Raw genomic sequence first — 15,823 nt, 5'->3', positions numbered from 1 at the left:
TAGCATGGCATACATAATAGACCCTATGGCTGAGGCATAGGGGATGACACTCATCTTTTCTCTATCTTCTGCCATGGTCGGGCTTTGAGCGGAGCTCAATTTCACACCTTGCAATACAGGAAAGAACACCTTCTTGGACTGATCCATATTGAACTTCTTCAATATCTTATCAAGGTATGTGCTTTGTGAAAGACCTATGAGGCGTCTCAATCTATCTCTATAGATCTTGATGCCTAATATGTAAGCAGCTTCTCCAAGGTCCTTCATTGAAAAACACTTATTCAAGTAGGCCTTTATGCTTTCCAAAAGTTCTATATCATTTCCCATCAATAGTATGTCATCCACATATAGTATGAGAAATGCTACAGAGCTCCCACTCACTTTCTTGTAAACGCAGGCTTCTCCATAAGTCTGCATAAACCCAAACGCTTTGATCCTTTCATCAAAGCAAATGTTCCAACTCCCAGATGCTTGCACCAGCCCATAGATGGAGCGCTGGAGCTTGCATACCTTGTTAGCATTCTTAGGATTGACAAAACCTTCCGGCTGCATCATATACAATTCTTCCTTAAGGAAACCGTTAAGGAATGTCGTTTTGACGTCCATTTGCCATATCTCATAATCATAGAATGCGGCAATTGCTAACATGATTCAGACAGACTTCAGCTTCGCTACGGGTGAGAAGGTCTCATCATAGTCAACCCCTTGAACTTGTCAATAACCCTTAGCGACAAGCCGATCCTTATAGATGGTAACATTACCATCCGCGTCCGTCTTCTTCTTAAAGATCCATTTATTTTATATCGCTCGCCGATCATCGGGCAAGTCTGTCAAAGTCCATACTTTGTTTTCATACATGGATCCTATCTCAGATTGCATGGTTTCAAGCCATTTGTTGGAATCTGGTCCCGCCATCGCTTCATCATAGTTCGAAGGTTCACCGTTGTCTAACAACATGATTTCCAGGACAGGGTTGCCATACCATTCTGGTGTGGAACGTGTCCTTGTGGACCTACGAAGTTCAGTAGCAACTTGATCCGAAGTACCATGATCATCATCATTAACTTCCTCTCTAGTCGGTGCAGGCACCACAGAAACATCTTCCTGAGTTGCGCTACTTTCCGCTTCAAGAGGCAGTACTTCATTAAGTTCTACTTTCCTCCCACTTACTTCTTTCGAGAGAAACTCTTTCTCCAGAAAGTACCCGTTCTTGGCAAAAAAATCTTGCCTTCGGATATGAGGTAGAAGGTATACCCAATGGTTTCCTTATGGTATCCTATGAAGACGCATTTTTCCGACTTGGGTTCGAGCTTTTCAGGTTGAAGTTTCTTGACATAAGCATCGCATCCCCAGACGTTTAGAAATGACAGCTTAGGTTTCTTCCCAAACCATAATTCATACGGTGTCATCTCAATGGATTTAGACGGAGCCCTATTTAGAGTGAATGTAGCTGTCTCTAGAGCGTATCCCCAAAATGATAGCGGTAAATCGGTAAGAGACATCAGAGATCGCACCATATCCAATAGAGTGAGATTACGACGTTCGGACACACCGTTACGCTGAGGTGTTCCAGGCGGCGTGAGTTGTGAAACAATTCCACATTTCCTTAAGTGCATATCAAATTCATGACTCAAATATTCTCCCCCACGATCTGATCGTAAGAACTTTATTTTTCTGTCACGTTGATTCTCTACCTCACTCTGAAATTCCTTGAACTTTTCAAAGGTCTCAGACTTGTGTTTCATCAAGTAGACATACCCATATCTGCATAAGTCATTAGTGAGGGTGAGAACATAACGATAGCCTCCGCGGGCCTCAACGCTCATTGGACCGCACACATCACTATGTATGATTTCCAATAAGATGGTTGCTCGCTCCATTGTTCTGGAGAACAGAGTCTTGGTCATTTTTCCCATGAGGCATGGTTCGCATGTGCCAAATGATTCGTAATCAAGAGACTCCAAAAGTCCATCTGCATGGAGCTTCTTCATGCATTTGACACCAATGTGACCAAGGCGGCAGCGCCACAAGTATGTGGGACTACCATTATCAACCTTACATCTTTTGGTATTCACACTATTGACCAGCGGGGCATGACCATAAAACATATCTCTCATATAAATAGAACAACCATTATTTTCGGATTTAAATGAGTAGCCATCTCATATTAAACGACATCCAGATACAATGTTCATGCTCAAAGCTGGCACTAAATAACAATTATTGAGGTTTAATACTAATCCCGTAGGTAAATGTAGAGGTAGCATGCCGACGGCGGTCACATCGACCTTGGAACCATTCCCGACGCACATCGTCACCTCGTCCTTCGCCAGTCTCCACTTATTCCGCAGCTCCTGCTTTGAGTTACAAATATGAGCAACTTCACTGGTATCAAATACCCAGGAGCTACTACGAGTACTGGTAAGGTACACATCAATAACATGTATATCACATATACCTTTGGTGTTGCCGGCCTTCTTGTCCGCTAAGTACTTGGGGCAGTTCCGCTTCCAATGTCCGTTTCCCTTGCAATAAAAGCACTCAGTCTCAAGTTTGGGTCCATGCTTTGGCTTCTTCCCGGCAATTGCCTTACCGGGCGCGGCAACTCCCTTTCTGTCCTTCTTGAAGTTTTTCTTACCCTTGCCTTTCTTGAAACTAGTGGTTTTATTGACCATCAACACTTGATGTTCCTTTTTGATCTCCACCTCCGCTGATTTCAGCATTGAATATACCTTAGGAATGGTTTTCACCATCCCCTGCATATTGAAATTCATCACAAAGCTCTTGTAGCTAGGTGGGAGCGACTGGACGATTATGTCGACGACCGCATCATCCGGGAGATTAACTCCCAGCTGAGAAAAGCGGTTGTGCAACCCAGACATTTTGAGTATGTGCTCGCTGACAGGACCATTCTCCTCCATCTTACAACTGTAGAACTTGTCGGAGACTTCATATCTCTCGACCCGGGCATGAGCTTGGAAAACCATTTTCAGCTCTTGGAACATCTCATATGCTCCATGCTGCTCAAGACGCTTTTGGAGCCCCGGTTCTAAGCTGTAAAGCATGCCGCACTGAACCAGGGAGTAATCATCACTATGCGACTGCAAGGCGTTCATAACGTCTTGAGTTGCTGGGAAAATGGGTGCTTCACCTAGCGGTTCATCTAGGACATATGCTTTCTTGGCAGCTATGAGGATGATCCTCAAATTCCGAACCCAGTCCGTATAGTTGCTGCCATCATCTTTCAGCTTGGTTTTCTCTAGGAACGCGTTGAAGTTGAGAGCAACATTAGCGTGGGCCATTTGATCTACAAGATATATTGCAAAGATTTTAGACTAAGTTCATGATAATTAAGTTCATCTAATCAAATTATTTAATGAACTCCCACTTAGATAGACATCCCTCTAGTCATCTAAGTGATACATGATCTGAGTCAACTAGGCCGTGTCCAATCATCACGTGAGACGGACTAGTCATCATCGGTGAACATCTTCATGTTGATCATATCTTCTATATGACTCATGTTCGACCTTTCGGTCTCTTGTATTCCGAGGCCATGTCTGTACATGCTAGGCTCGTCAAGTCAACCTAAGTATTTTGCTTGTGTAAATCTGGCATACACCCATTGTATGCGACCGTTAGAATCTATCACACCCGATCATCACGTGGTGCTTCGAAACAACGAACCTTCACAAAGGTGCACAGTTAGGGGGAACAGTTTCTTCAAATTTTATGAGGGATCATCTTATTTATGCTACCGTCGTTCTAAGCAAATAAGATGTAAAACATGATAAACATCACATGCAATCAAATAGTGACATGATATGGCCAATATCATTTTGCTCCTTTTGATCTCCATCTTCGGGGCGCCATGATCATCATCGTCACCGGCATGACACCATGATCTCCATCATTGTGTCCTCATGAAGTTGTCTCGCCAACTATTACTTCTACTACTATGGCTAACGGTTTACCTATAAAGTAAAGTAATTACATGGCGTTATACAATGACACGTAGGTCATACAATAAATTAAGACAACTCCTATGGCTCCTGCCGGTTGTCATACTCATCGACATGCAAGTCGTGATTCCTAATACTAGAACATGATCAATCGCATACATCACATATATATCATTCATCACATCATTTTGGCCATATCACATCACACGGCATATGCTGCAAAAACAAGTTAGAGGTCCTCTAATTGTTGTTGCATGTTTTTACGTGGCTGCTATAGGTTTCTAGCAAGAACGTTTCTTACCTACGCCAAAACCACAACGTGATATGCCAATTGCTATTTACCCTTCATAAGGACCATTTTCATCAAATCTGATCCAACTAAAGTGGGACAGACAGACACCCGCTAGCCACCTTATGCAACTAGTGCATGTTAGTCGGTGGAACCTGTCTCATGTAAGCATACGTGTAAGGTCGGTCCGGGCCGCTTCATCCCTCGATGCCGTCGAATCAAGATAAGACTAGTAGTGGCAAGTAAATTGACAAAATACTACACGCACGTGGGGAATGGCGCTCCCACCTCCCACCCCGGCGCTGATCTCACCACCGGCGATCTCCCTCCTTCTCCACTGATCTCTTGATCTTTTTCGATCATCTTCTCTGGCGTCTTCTCTGGATCAAGGCAATACCCATCTCCTATGGGTTCTTCTGGTGGATCTACCCTTGGCTTGGATTTCTCCAAGGGTAGGGTTTTTTTGGATGAGGTTTTCAGATCTATTGGTCGCACAATTCATCCGATGGGTAGAGGGAGGGCTTTCATTTTGATCGTGTCCTTCAGCAGGCATGCATTCCGCTTATCTGAGGATTCTGTGGCGGCGACGCTGGAAGCTGCGCTTGGTGGCTCGGCAATTGATCTTTGGGTTAGTCATGTCAAGGACCAAGTTTTTTCTTTCCAAGTTTCATGCAAGCAAGTTGGATTTATTATTATGGATCTTCGCTCTTTTGCTTGTGATCTGTTCAAGTGCTATTTTCATCTTTGGGGTAATGGAGGACCTAATTGGGTCGGAGAACTCAAGATCTGGCGTAAGGAATGTGATGCTGAATAGATTTTGATTAGCCCTACCAAGCGTAGGTCATCGTTAGGTTTGTTGGCTATGCATAAGCCCCCGGTTAAATCTTCTTTGAAATCTAGATTTTCTGCAAGTAAGAAGCTGTCTTTTGCCACTTTTGAAAAGTATTCTGCTTGCAAGGGCTATAGATATCCAGCTTCTCGGACTTGCATTGATACTATAGTTGATGCGGGATATGATCTTTCTGCCCATGAGCGTGTTGTCTTTCGACAATCACCTGCCCCAGACTTGCATTGGACGGTGGCAAGGCCACCCATCGTGTTTGGTATGGTTAACATGTCACCGGAGTTGCTCCGGCGGGCCGTTGCACCTCCGCCTGGTCCGGTTTTGGTGGATCCGCAAATCGTGATTTCCGGTAATCTCTGAGCACAATTTGAGGAAGCGAGAACCTCTCTGATTCAAACTAGTTGTTTGGCTTTGGGCCCGTCTCAGTTGGTTAGCCCGCCGGGTGTGGGCTTGGTGGCCCAGGGTTGTCATGCCACGGGTGGACCTGTCTATGATCTGTCTCCTGCTGGGCCTCCCGATAGTGGACTGGATTCTTCTACGCGTCTTAGCCCGATGGGCGACTCTCTGGAAATTCCTTCTACACAAGAGGCAGATCAGCAGTTTGAAGCTATGGTCGATGACATGGTGGACCGGGTCTTAACTTGTACTGTTTGTGGTCAGAAGGGCCACATGCAGTCTCTTGTGGAATACGAGCGGCCTGCTCGGCTTGCTCCAGGGTGGGTCACTCTAGGCATGCTTGTAATGATTTTGCTCGTTCTCATGGATTGGTTTGGAGGCAGAGCTCTCTGCAACAAAACATGAGGATTTCAAAAACATCAGCTGATCAGGGGAAGGGCGCCGGAGTTATTGGGATATCTAGTCCTGTCACATCGTCACCATCCGCATTGCTCCAATCTCCTCCCCTCCCTGCCAAAGAAACCCCCTGCTCTTCGAAAGAAACCCTCGGCTCGTCGCCGCTGCAGCCGGCCATGGCGAACTTCGAGCTTGACCCGCATCGCCTGGTGCCTCCGGGGCATCATCTCATCGATGGTGGTGATCTGCGCTTACCTCGCACCTTCTTCACGCTGGCGGCTCGCCCCCCTCGACTCCATGAAGATTACATGGTTGCTGAAGTTATGCCTGCTCCAGATGGACCCCTCGGGCCTGTCAGAGAGGAAGTGGTTCAGTTTCTTCAGAATAGAGGTATACTTGTCCGCTCTGCTTAGCCATGGTTTCATGGAGTTGGTCTGTTTCAAGTTCGGGATCCGTCTGTTATATACACTTTGATTCAACATCCGCCGTTTGCTTTGGGAAATGATTGATTTGTTAGACTCATGAAGCATGATGAGGGGGAAAACTTCAAAGGGAATCATGGTTTTCGTAAGGGCTGGCTAATGTTCGTTGGGATTCCCCTTGATTATCGCACGACAGAGTTTATTTCTCAGGCAGTAGGTACTTTTGGAAAATTTCATTCTTGGGATAGTGAAGATCCGTACCTGGTCCGTACTGTTGTGGAACCATCTTTCCTGACACGCCTCTGGTGCCAAGGGATGTGGTTTTTGGGGATTATGCTGAATGGGGAGGTGCTCAAGTTTCTTGGACTGCTGCATGTTATGTTCTTGGGGCAGACTTTGCTGATCAGATGCCCAATGATGAGGATCTGATGCCTTTGGATGGTAATCCCCATCCATTGCCTGGTCACCTAATTCCAGACAACATACAATTTGTTCTCCCGCCTTACCCAATGCTTGGATGGAATGACGCGCCACTTGCACCTGCTCCCCCTCCTGATAACCCTGTGGATGCTGATTGGGGTAATGCTCATTGGGGAGATGGTGAGGACAATAATCAGCCACCTCAGCCTGCCGTGCCAGAACAAGATCAAGTCTCCATTGTCATTGATCAACCTGAGCAATCTGAGTCTGTTGAGCAGCTTCTGCAGGATGTTGAGCCGCAGCATCCACCACTAATCGATCTGGTTGATCAAGTTCAGGAACAACCTGCAATTGAGGTGGAAAACCCTTTGGCTATTGTCCCCTATCAACCACCGGTTATTCAGCACCATTAGATCTTCATTGGGATGGCTCGGATTGTGGTTGGGCCCCCTCTTCCGCCTGAATTGCTCTGGAAGCGTTCTTTTGAGAATTTGATGTTTGACTTTTCAGTGAAAGAGGTGCCCAGGTCCATCTTCTTCAAGCCATTGGGGACAGTCACCTATTCCAAGCGTAAGTGGTCGATTGCGTTTAATGATTCTCAGCGGATGTCTATGTTGGTCCCTTGTTTGCCAAGTACTCAGCCTAGCAATGTTTCAACTGTCACTAGACGCCCTGTTGCTCGCTCCTTGTTTGGTGATCTGTCTGCCACTAGATTTTCTGGCTCAAGTGAAGGACCTTCTGTTGCTGTTGAGTCTGAAGGGCTGATTTCTGATGATATGATGACTATGGATTCTGGGACTGTGGGGCTTTCTGGCCAGGAGGAGGTTTCCTCTCCTGTGGTTGTCGCGTCTGAATCTAAAACGCAACAGAAAAGCCAGCGTGGTAGACGGAAGATATCTGCTCCCTTGGTTGACACTTCAGTTAGAAGGTGTAAGAGAAGCGCGGCAAAGTTGGATGGTTTCAAACCGGTGGTTTTTGAGCAGCTTCCACTTCAGCCAGCTAAAAGACGCCCCAGGTCCAGGCCCAATCCGAAAGCAGCTGATGGCATGAACAACACTGACGATGTGGGCAACGACAAATCTGAAGAGGTCCCTCCGCCGACGCTGCTCGTGGTGCTACAGGCAATTGGAGCTGAGCTGTAGATGGATCCTAAGCTGCTATCTCGGGAGAAGCTTATGGCTAATCCTAAGGACGACTCCTCCTCCAGCAGTGTTTCAATGTTAAAGTTTAATGTTTTATCTAGGTGTAGCGAGCCTGTCAAATTTGTTGTCTGTTATGTTCTCTCTGAACTTTTGCACTCTGGTTGTGACTTGGCACTTTTGGTGTTATATGGTCTGGGTTGTGTGGTACTAGGTGTCACACTGTTTTTGCTGTGTTCTTATATATTATCCCATGAATCGAATGTCAATGCGTAGCAGGAAGGTTCTTTGTTGGAATGTCCGTGGATTGAATTCTGAAGCAAGGTAGCGTGCGATTAGGCAGAAAGTAATTGAAAGCCAATGTGCAGTTGTGTGTCTGCAGGAGACTAAGCTCTCGGAGTGCCCTCGTAATTTAATTAAGAGCATTTGTCCTGTGGGTTTTGATCAGTTTATCGAATCTCCTTCAAGGGGAGCTTCTGGCAGTATTTTAGCTGTGTGGCGTTCAGATGTTTTCTCAGGGACTTTAATTGAAGCTAAACCTTACGGGATTGTGATTAGTTTCAAGTCTGTGCATAATGATGACAAATGGTACTTGGTTAATGTTTATGGACCCTGTCAAGGCGTCTTGAGGGATGAATTTGTCAGTTGGCTTTATAATTTAAAAGTGGAACCTGAGCAGAATTGGCTTTTGCTGGGAGATTTTAACTTCATACGATCTCTTGATAATAAAAATCTTCCGGGTGGTGATATCAATGATACTTTTATTTTTAATGAGATTATATTTCATTTGGGTCTGCTCGAATCTATTTATATATAAAAAATACATTACGGCCTCGTCAGAAAAAAGAGAAATAGGCTAGAAAATCCCACAATAATTAGGAATATCCGACCATTAGTTTAATAGATCGAAAAACCACAACCGCTAGATTAATTATAACTCTAAAGATGAAGAAATTACCCACCAATGCCATGAAAGATAGAGTCCAAAGTGATTTTTACCGTACATACGTGCTCTATCCAACCCCCAACGCTCTGTTAGGATCAAAGGCTGCCTCAACATCGTAGGAATTTTTCTAGCAGCCGCCAGCCGCCTTGACACGATCCTACCAGGAAGACAACCCAGGAATTTCCCATCGAGATCTACCCTAGGTACGTGTTTGGCGATTTCTATCCGGGCTCTTGAGCGGCGCCATCATCATGGCTAGCTAAGGATTGATTTTATTCTGTTTCCTAACTATGTGCGTTTCTAGCCGGTGTCAAAGATCAATCCAGTTGTTTTTTGTACATGCATGTCCAGTTGATGGGTTTCCACTGGCCGATTAGCTTCAATGGGTTTCCACTGGCCAAAAATACTACACGTGCACGTCGCTCTTATTTGCATGCGAGTCCAGCCAATTGAGATCTATATATGCTTTGCCAGTTTGATTCGGTTCTTTACAAATGTTTTTTTTTCTTTTGAGAAATCTCTTTAGATAGCTGTCTCGGGCCAAAAGAACTATGTGCAAAGTTACTATTATAATTATAGATTAATAATGGAAGGTTGCCTCTACATATGCAGTGTAACTTACAATTAAAGCATCACAACCAAGAGGTTGATGATATTTTGCTGCCAAAACACCAAGGGAACAAAGTCTAACTTTAGATTGATTTGTTGTCCCAGGCAGGCGGCTACTACCTTGAGCAATCAGGGCGAGGCGATACCGCGAGAAGGTAATGTTGTGATTTATGAACTCTGGCAATCACGTTAGCAATGGTGCCAGGGCGATGAAACTAGCTGACAAGCTAGCATCAAGTCAGTTTCAGCACGCCCCACAAGTCGGATCCCACCTTCAGAGCCCACCTTCGTCATCGTCTTCCTCCAGCGATCGGCACTTGGACATCACCTTCCTCCAATAGTTGCAAGTGCCCCAGTTTCCTCTGTTGACTCTCCTCGACTGTTATCGGCTCCGTCAAGCAATCACACCACCTCCAGTAAGTAATATGTGCATCAAATTATCTCCAGCATGTACCACCTGCACCAATTCAGATAATTTGCACGGTTCCTGTATATGGCATTGATGAATTCGTTACTAATCATGGATCAATGGATTGGGTTGCTTACCATGATGAAACCAATTGAGGAAGTACAGAAGAACAGACGGACAAGCAGAGAGCAAACTTCAAACATCTGCGAGATGCAAGTCCTTTTGCTATTGTAAGTTATTTCAATTATGTAAGCAATTTCAGAATTATGTATGACTTTCTACATTACTTTTACATGGTCAAATTCTTTCAGTGGTGAGAAGGTAGGGATCACTCTACGGGGATATATTTTAGCAAATATGGTAAATGGAAGTTTGGCACAAAAAACAATCATGACTGTCACTTCCAATTTTATTCAAGTATCAAAGGTGAGAACTTTAAACTATTTTTGCAATACCCCAAATCCAATGTTTCTAATCGTTTATCGATAACCAGGGTGATTATTGGACCCAATAAATGCATGTACCTGCAAAAATAATTTACACATGTCAAAACTTTAAATTTTTGTTTTAAGAAAAACAAATGTCCAATTTTATATTTTAAACTATATGGTATTCTACCTTACCTTACTGGCAGGACATGACAAAAATCATGACCATTTTAGCATTGATGGTACCAATGACGAGGTATTCTCAGCTAAGAAAGAAGGTTCTTTTTTTATGTTTGAACGGACATGCACCAACAGCTTGGTGCTATAATGCCACATATGCATCTATAAACACAATTAGTTTTCTATTAAAGTTTGCCTAGCAGGGAAAGTATATTATTCACATTCAACTTTTAGTGAGAATGGATTCAAAATCTAAAGGAAAAAACGAAAAATAAAAGGACAGAATGCAAAAATAAGAGAAAAGAATCAACAGAAGACAAGAGGATTAGGAAAGCACCTGGAAGGAACACAGGCTAGGATGACGCATTAGCAAGTGCTAAACTACAAACTTAATCCCCTTGGCTGCAAAAAAGGGCAACCTGGTGCATGTAGCTCCCGCTTGCGCAGGGTCCAGGGAAGGGTCCGACCACTTTGGGTCTATAGTACGCACCCTTTCCCTACATTTCTGTAAGAGGCTTATTCCAGGACTTGAACCCATGACCTCATGGTCACAAGGCAGCAGCTTTACCACTGCGCCAAGGCTCCCCTTCAAGCCATGAGAACATGGAAGTAGTCTGCATTAGCATACAATTGTGTTTACTTTAAGAGTCCATGAGAACATGGATTTAACTTACTATGTGTGCATGCAGACTTATCCAGTTTGGAGACACTGAATGTTTAGTCGTTCTCATCTTAACATTTAATTATGCAAATTATATTGATATTACACCATCCTTTCTCATATGTACTTATTTTTTAATTTCACAAAGAATTGAAAAAGGAGGCTTTTCTTTATGGCGACAATAGAATCGAAAAAGAGGCATACTCGGTAGGTTATGTAGATTCATAACATGTATGATCCGCATATCCATTCCTGAAAATCACCAGGTCCTTATGATAGACCCACGCCTCTTCAACTCAGATTTTCACCTAAATATGAGGACAAACACTCATAGAAACAGCAAATAAATGAGACCAAAGAATTAGCTATCTAAAGAAGAGCTCAAAATATATTACAAAAAGGAATAAAGTTACTAAAAACAAATAAAATGGTTTTTTAAAAAGGGGGGCACGCTATTAACCTACTGAATAGCAGTTATCCACGGACTGTAGGATTGCTGGAATCTCCACTGTATCGCAGTACTAAGTGGCTCAGATGGTAAAACTCGATAGGGCTTTACACATATTGTGCTTCACCCCATGAAACATGGAGAGCCAGAACCGATTTCACTTAACTAATTGTACATTATCAATTTGTAATCTAAGGTGCCGTCATCAATTGTCTCTTTGGGAATTTACAATATAAGAGTGGTACATGCACTCAGGGCAAGGACATGTATACACTGATCAATACAAACCAAAGGATTTGGTCAGACGGAAAAAGGACAGACCCAGTGCATAGAAGCTCACACACAAGGTGGGGTCTGGGGAGGGATTATAGGAACCTAGTCTTACCCCTGCAAAGTGCAATGCAGAGAGGCTGGTTCGAACCCAGGACCTCTTGGCACAAGTGGGGAGGACTTCACCACTGCGCCAGGCCTGCCCTCTTTGGTCAGACAGAAACAAAGATTTATTAAATGTGGCGCTACTTGCATACATACGAACTAGATGGGTATTGGCTTGAATGTTCGCCGGTGCAGAGGCCATGTCCATCGCCGTGAACTAGACGGATGCTACCAGCCTTTTATATATCCATAAATACCTGAAAAAATAGTACACTGCAAACTATCTTCAAAATAATAACTGAATTATCTATGCTAACAAGATATGATAGGACGGATATGGTCTACTACTCTGCATAATTACTGGAAACATGCGTCAACATTTGACGGAAATAGTTCAAGAATGCCAAACATCAACACTCTATATCATCTGATATTTCAAGCTTATTACAAAGTACAATTCAATGGTGAGAGGATCCTAGCATCATTATCTATTATATGTAGCAATCAGACCTAATTTTACTATTCAATTACTAAAACATAAAGACAATAATTATTTCCTTAATTTGCTGAAAATTAATGGGTGTAGGGGGTCGAACACTACCTATTCCAGTCCCAAACCCGAAAAAAGTGGAGGGGACATAAACTGATTAAAATTTTGCATTAAGCGGCGTTAGGCGTCCAGAACTTACTATCTTCATTTGGTACATGGACAAGAAGTCAATCTGGATGGAAATCACACCAAGTATGCATGATAGTACAAAAAACAGAAACGGTAACATTTGTCACTAACAAGAAGTACCTTAAAGTATATTGCAGGTGGAAGAATGCAACGCCAAAGCCGGGCTGCTACTGTAGAGGATGAAGAAGATGCGTCAGGTGCCTCGCTTGGGAACAGCAACGACGCCTGCAGCTCGACGGTTGGGGACGGATAACCCTCCCAGGATCCCCAAAATTGCGCAGGAGCTAAGGGAACGAGATCCACTCCATCGCCTCCATGGACGCTGACGGGAAAGGCATCGTCGAGTTCGACGACCTCGCGTTCTCCATCACGCAGCTGCTATTAGGGCCCTGCTACGTGTTCACCGGCCGGGATCCAAGCATCATCCCAGCCACGAGGTGCGTGTGGAGGTGAGGACCACAAAGTAGCAAACCGAGGGGAGACTCGGGCTTGTCTTGAGATGGAGTGGATCTAATCTGGCTCAGCCTTTTGCTCCTTTCCATGGCTGGGAGCTCCGAAAAGACCAGAAGACTAGAGAAAGAAGAAAATGAATACGTGTTGATAGTGTGGAGTAGGTGAGAAGATAGCCCGATGCCAGTCCTGCTTCTGGTCATCTGGTGTAGTACGTGTTTTAATAAATTAACTAAAAGCTACTCCCTCCTTTCATATATATATAAAATACATTTTTCGAGATTGCCTTTGACTATTAATAATATTAATAATATATGAAATTTATAATATGAAAATTATATCATTAGAAGTTCTTTCCATGTACAAATTTTGATGGTGTGCTTTGTGTAAATTGCATGTCATATATTATTGCTCTAACCTGTGGTCGAAGTTAGCCTTGAAAAACGCATTACCCCATATATACATGGAAGGAGGAAGTAAGGGCATCTTCAAAGCCGACACGCAAATGACTTCGGTATAGTCTGTTACTATGTTCCAACATGGTCCGCGGACCTGATACGAAAAAGAGCCATTCAACCGTTTTCATAAACTAATTTTTATTTGTTCGGTTGAGAGAAGAGAGAGGAGAGGGGACCATGCATGCATGGAGAGAGAAAAGAGATAAGGACTATATGGTGGTTTTTTGTTAGTCAAGCGGATGTCCGGACACCGGAATAGCTCCTACGTTTGTCCCGGATTTGCCGGAAAACGAACGTCCGAACCATTTTGCAGACGGATGGAGGTCCCCACTGAATAATAAAAGTTGATACAAACGATCTAGACACCACAATTCAGTCATATAACAGAGCTTTGAGGTCTCCTTTGAAGATGCCCTAACAAAATCAAATTAGTGTATATATATACACGTAAATTCCCCTTTACTTCATATACCAAATTCAAAAAATAAAATAAAGTTCATTGAGACATTCATAGTCAATTAGAAAGACAAGGTTAAACATAGGACCCGGTCAAGCAGATACATGAACTGCATAATACGTTATATTTATATATCAATGAGAAAACCAAACAACCTAACACAAAGTTATGATTGCAAAGGGCGCATCTTTATAAATGTGAGCAAATTTGGTTCGAATTTTCTTTACAAAAAACAAAACAGAAATACTTCTAATAAAATTTTATAAAATCTAGGCCGCACATCGGGCGGGCCACTTTACTAGTTACCTCTAAAGGGAAGAAGGTTCACGTGGTCTAATATGAAGGATTTCCCTCTTCTCGAGCAGTTGGACTGGTTTTTTACCTCTGCCAGTTGGATCGATCACTACCCAAATACTCAGGTCACTCCTCTTGCCAAAACTGCGTCAGATCATGTTCCATGTGTAGTTTCAATATGCACCAGCATCCCAAAAGCTCACATTTTCAGATTTGAAAACTATTGAGTCCATCAACCTGGTTTTATGGAGTGTGTTCAACAGGTGTGGCAAAAACATACTCCCAAAGCTCACATATCAGCAATTATTATGGACAAACTCAAATCTTTGAGATTTGCTCTTAAGAAATGGCAGAAGGGTTTGTCACATATTAAAGTTCTGATTGAGAAGTGTAACTGGGTGATTTTCTAGTTAGATGATTTGGAAGACTCCAGGCCTCTTTTCTTAACTGAATCCAATTTCAGAAAATTGGTGAAGTTGCACCATGATCATCTTCTCCATCTGCAATTCTTATATTGGAAGAAGAGATGCAGTATTAGATATATCAAAGTGGGTGAGGAAAACTCAAAATTCTTCCAAGCAATGGCAACTGAGAGATATAGAAAAAATTTCATTGCCACTCTTCAGTTGTCAGATGGAACAGTTTCTACAGACCATGACAAAATTGCAAAGGAATTTCTGGAGATTTTTAAGGGCAGAATGGGAACAGTGAAACCAATTTTCTTGGGTAATGACATCCTTTCTATTATCCCTAGGTTGCAGGGACTGGATGTTCTCACTAAGCCATTTGAGGTCAAGGAAATTGAGCAGGTTATCAAGGAATTGTCCATTGACAAGGCTCCTGGACCAGATGGATTTAGTGGCCTTTTCACGAAGAAGTGTTGGCCAATCTTTTCTGGTGATTTTATTGCTCTGGTCAATGAGTTTCATGTTGGAACTGCTAAGCTCGAGAATCTCAGTGAGGCCTACATAACTCTGATCCCTAAGAAGTTGTCACTTGAAACTGCTGGTGATTTTAGGCCAATTTCTTTGACAGATGTGGGGTTGAAATTCCTCACTAAACTTGCTGCTAACAGGTTTCAAGATGAAATAGCCAAATGTGTTCATAAGAATCAATATGGTTTTATCAAATCAAGAACCATTCAGGATTGTATTGCATGGACATTTGAGTACATTCATCAGTGCAATCAGTCAAAAAAGCCAATCATGTTACTCAAGCTGGATTTTGAAAAAGCTTTTGATTCCATACAGCATGAGGCAATTATAAAGATCTTGGTGGCAAAGGGTTTTGATAATAAATGGATATCCTGGATACAACAATTGTTGTCCTCGGCAACCTCTTCAATCTTGCTCAATGGGGTTCCAGGAAACCATTTTAAGTGTAAGTGTGGGGTAAAGCAAGGTGATCCTATCTCACCTTTGCTATTTGTGATTGCTGCTGATCTGTTGCAGACTATGATTAATGATCATCTCAGTAAAGGACTTCTCTCTTTACCCCTAGTAACTCATGATCCTGACTACCCAGTGGTTCAGTATGCTGATGATACACTGTTGTTTGTGTC

General features: G+C 43.1%; 1 long non-coding RNA gene across 7 annotated transcripts; it reads right to left on the bottom strand.

Moving 5' to 3' along the window:
- Positions 1–9,364: 9,364 nt before the first annotated feature.
- Positions 9,365–13,232, bottom strand: LOC119307983. Of its 7 annotated transcripts, none has more exons than XR_005149675.1 (3): positions 12,724–13,232; positions 10,778–12,181; positions 9,365–10,602 (listed from the first exon to the last, which is right to left on the bottom strand). It is a non-coding gene; the product is annotated as an uncharacterized LOC119307983 (long non-coding RNA). The 7 variants fall into 7 exon arrangements; XR_005149674.1 differs by having other exon boundaries at positions 9,365–9,880; positions 9,970–12,181; positions 12,724–13,231; XR_005149672.1 differs by having other exon boundaries at positions 9,365–11,054; positions 11,306–12,181; positions 12,724–13,229.
- Positions 13,233–15,823: the final 2,591 nt, after the last annotated feature.

The sequence above is a fragment of the Triticum dicoccoides genome, chromosome 5B (assembly GCF_002162155.2).
Source record: "Triticum dicoccoides isolate Atlit2015 ecotype Zavitan chromosome 5B, WEW_v2.0, whole genome shotgun sequence".
Taxonomy (NCBI): Eukaryota; Viridiplantae; Streptophyta; class Magnoliopsida; order Poales; family Poaceae; genus Triticum; species Triticum dicoccoides.
This window is presented reverse-complemented; position numbering and strand designations above follow the sequence as displayed.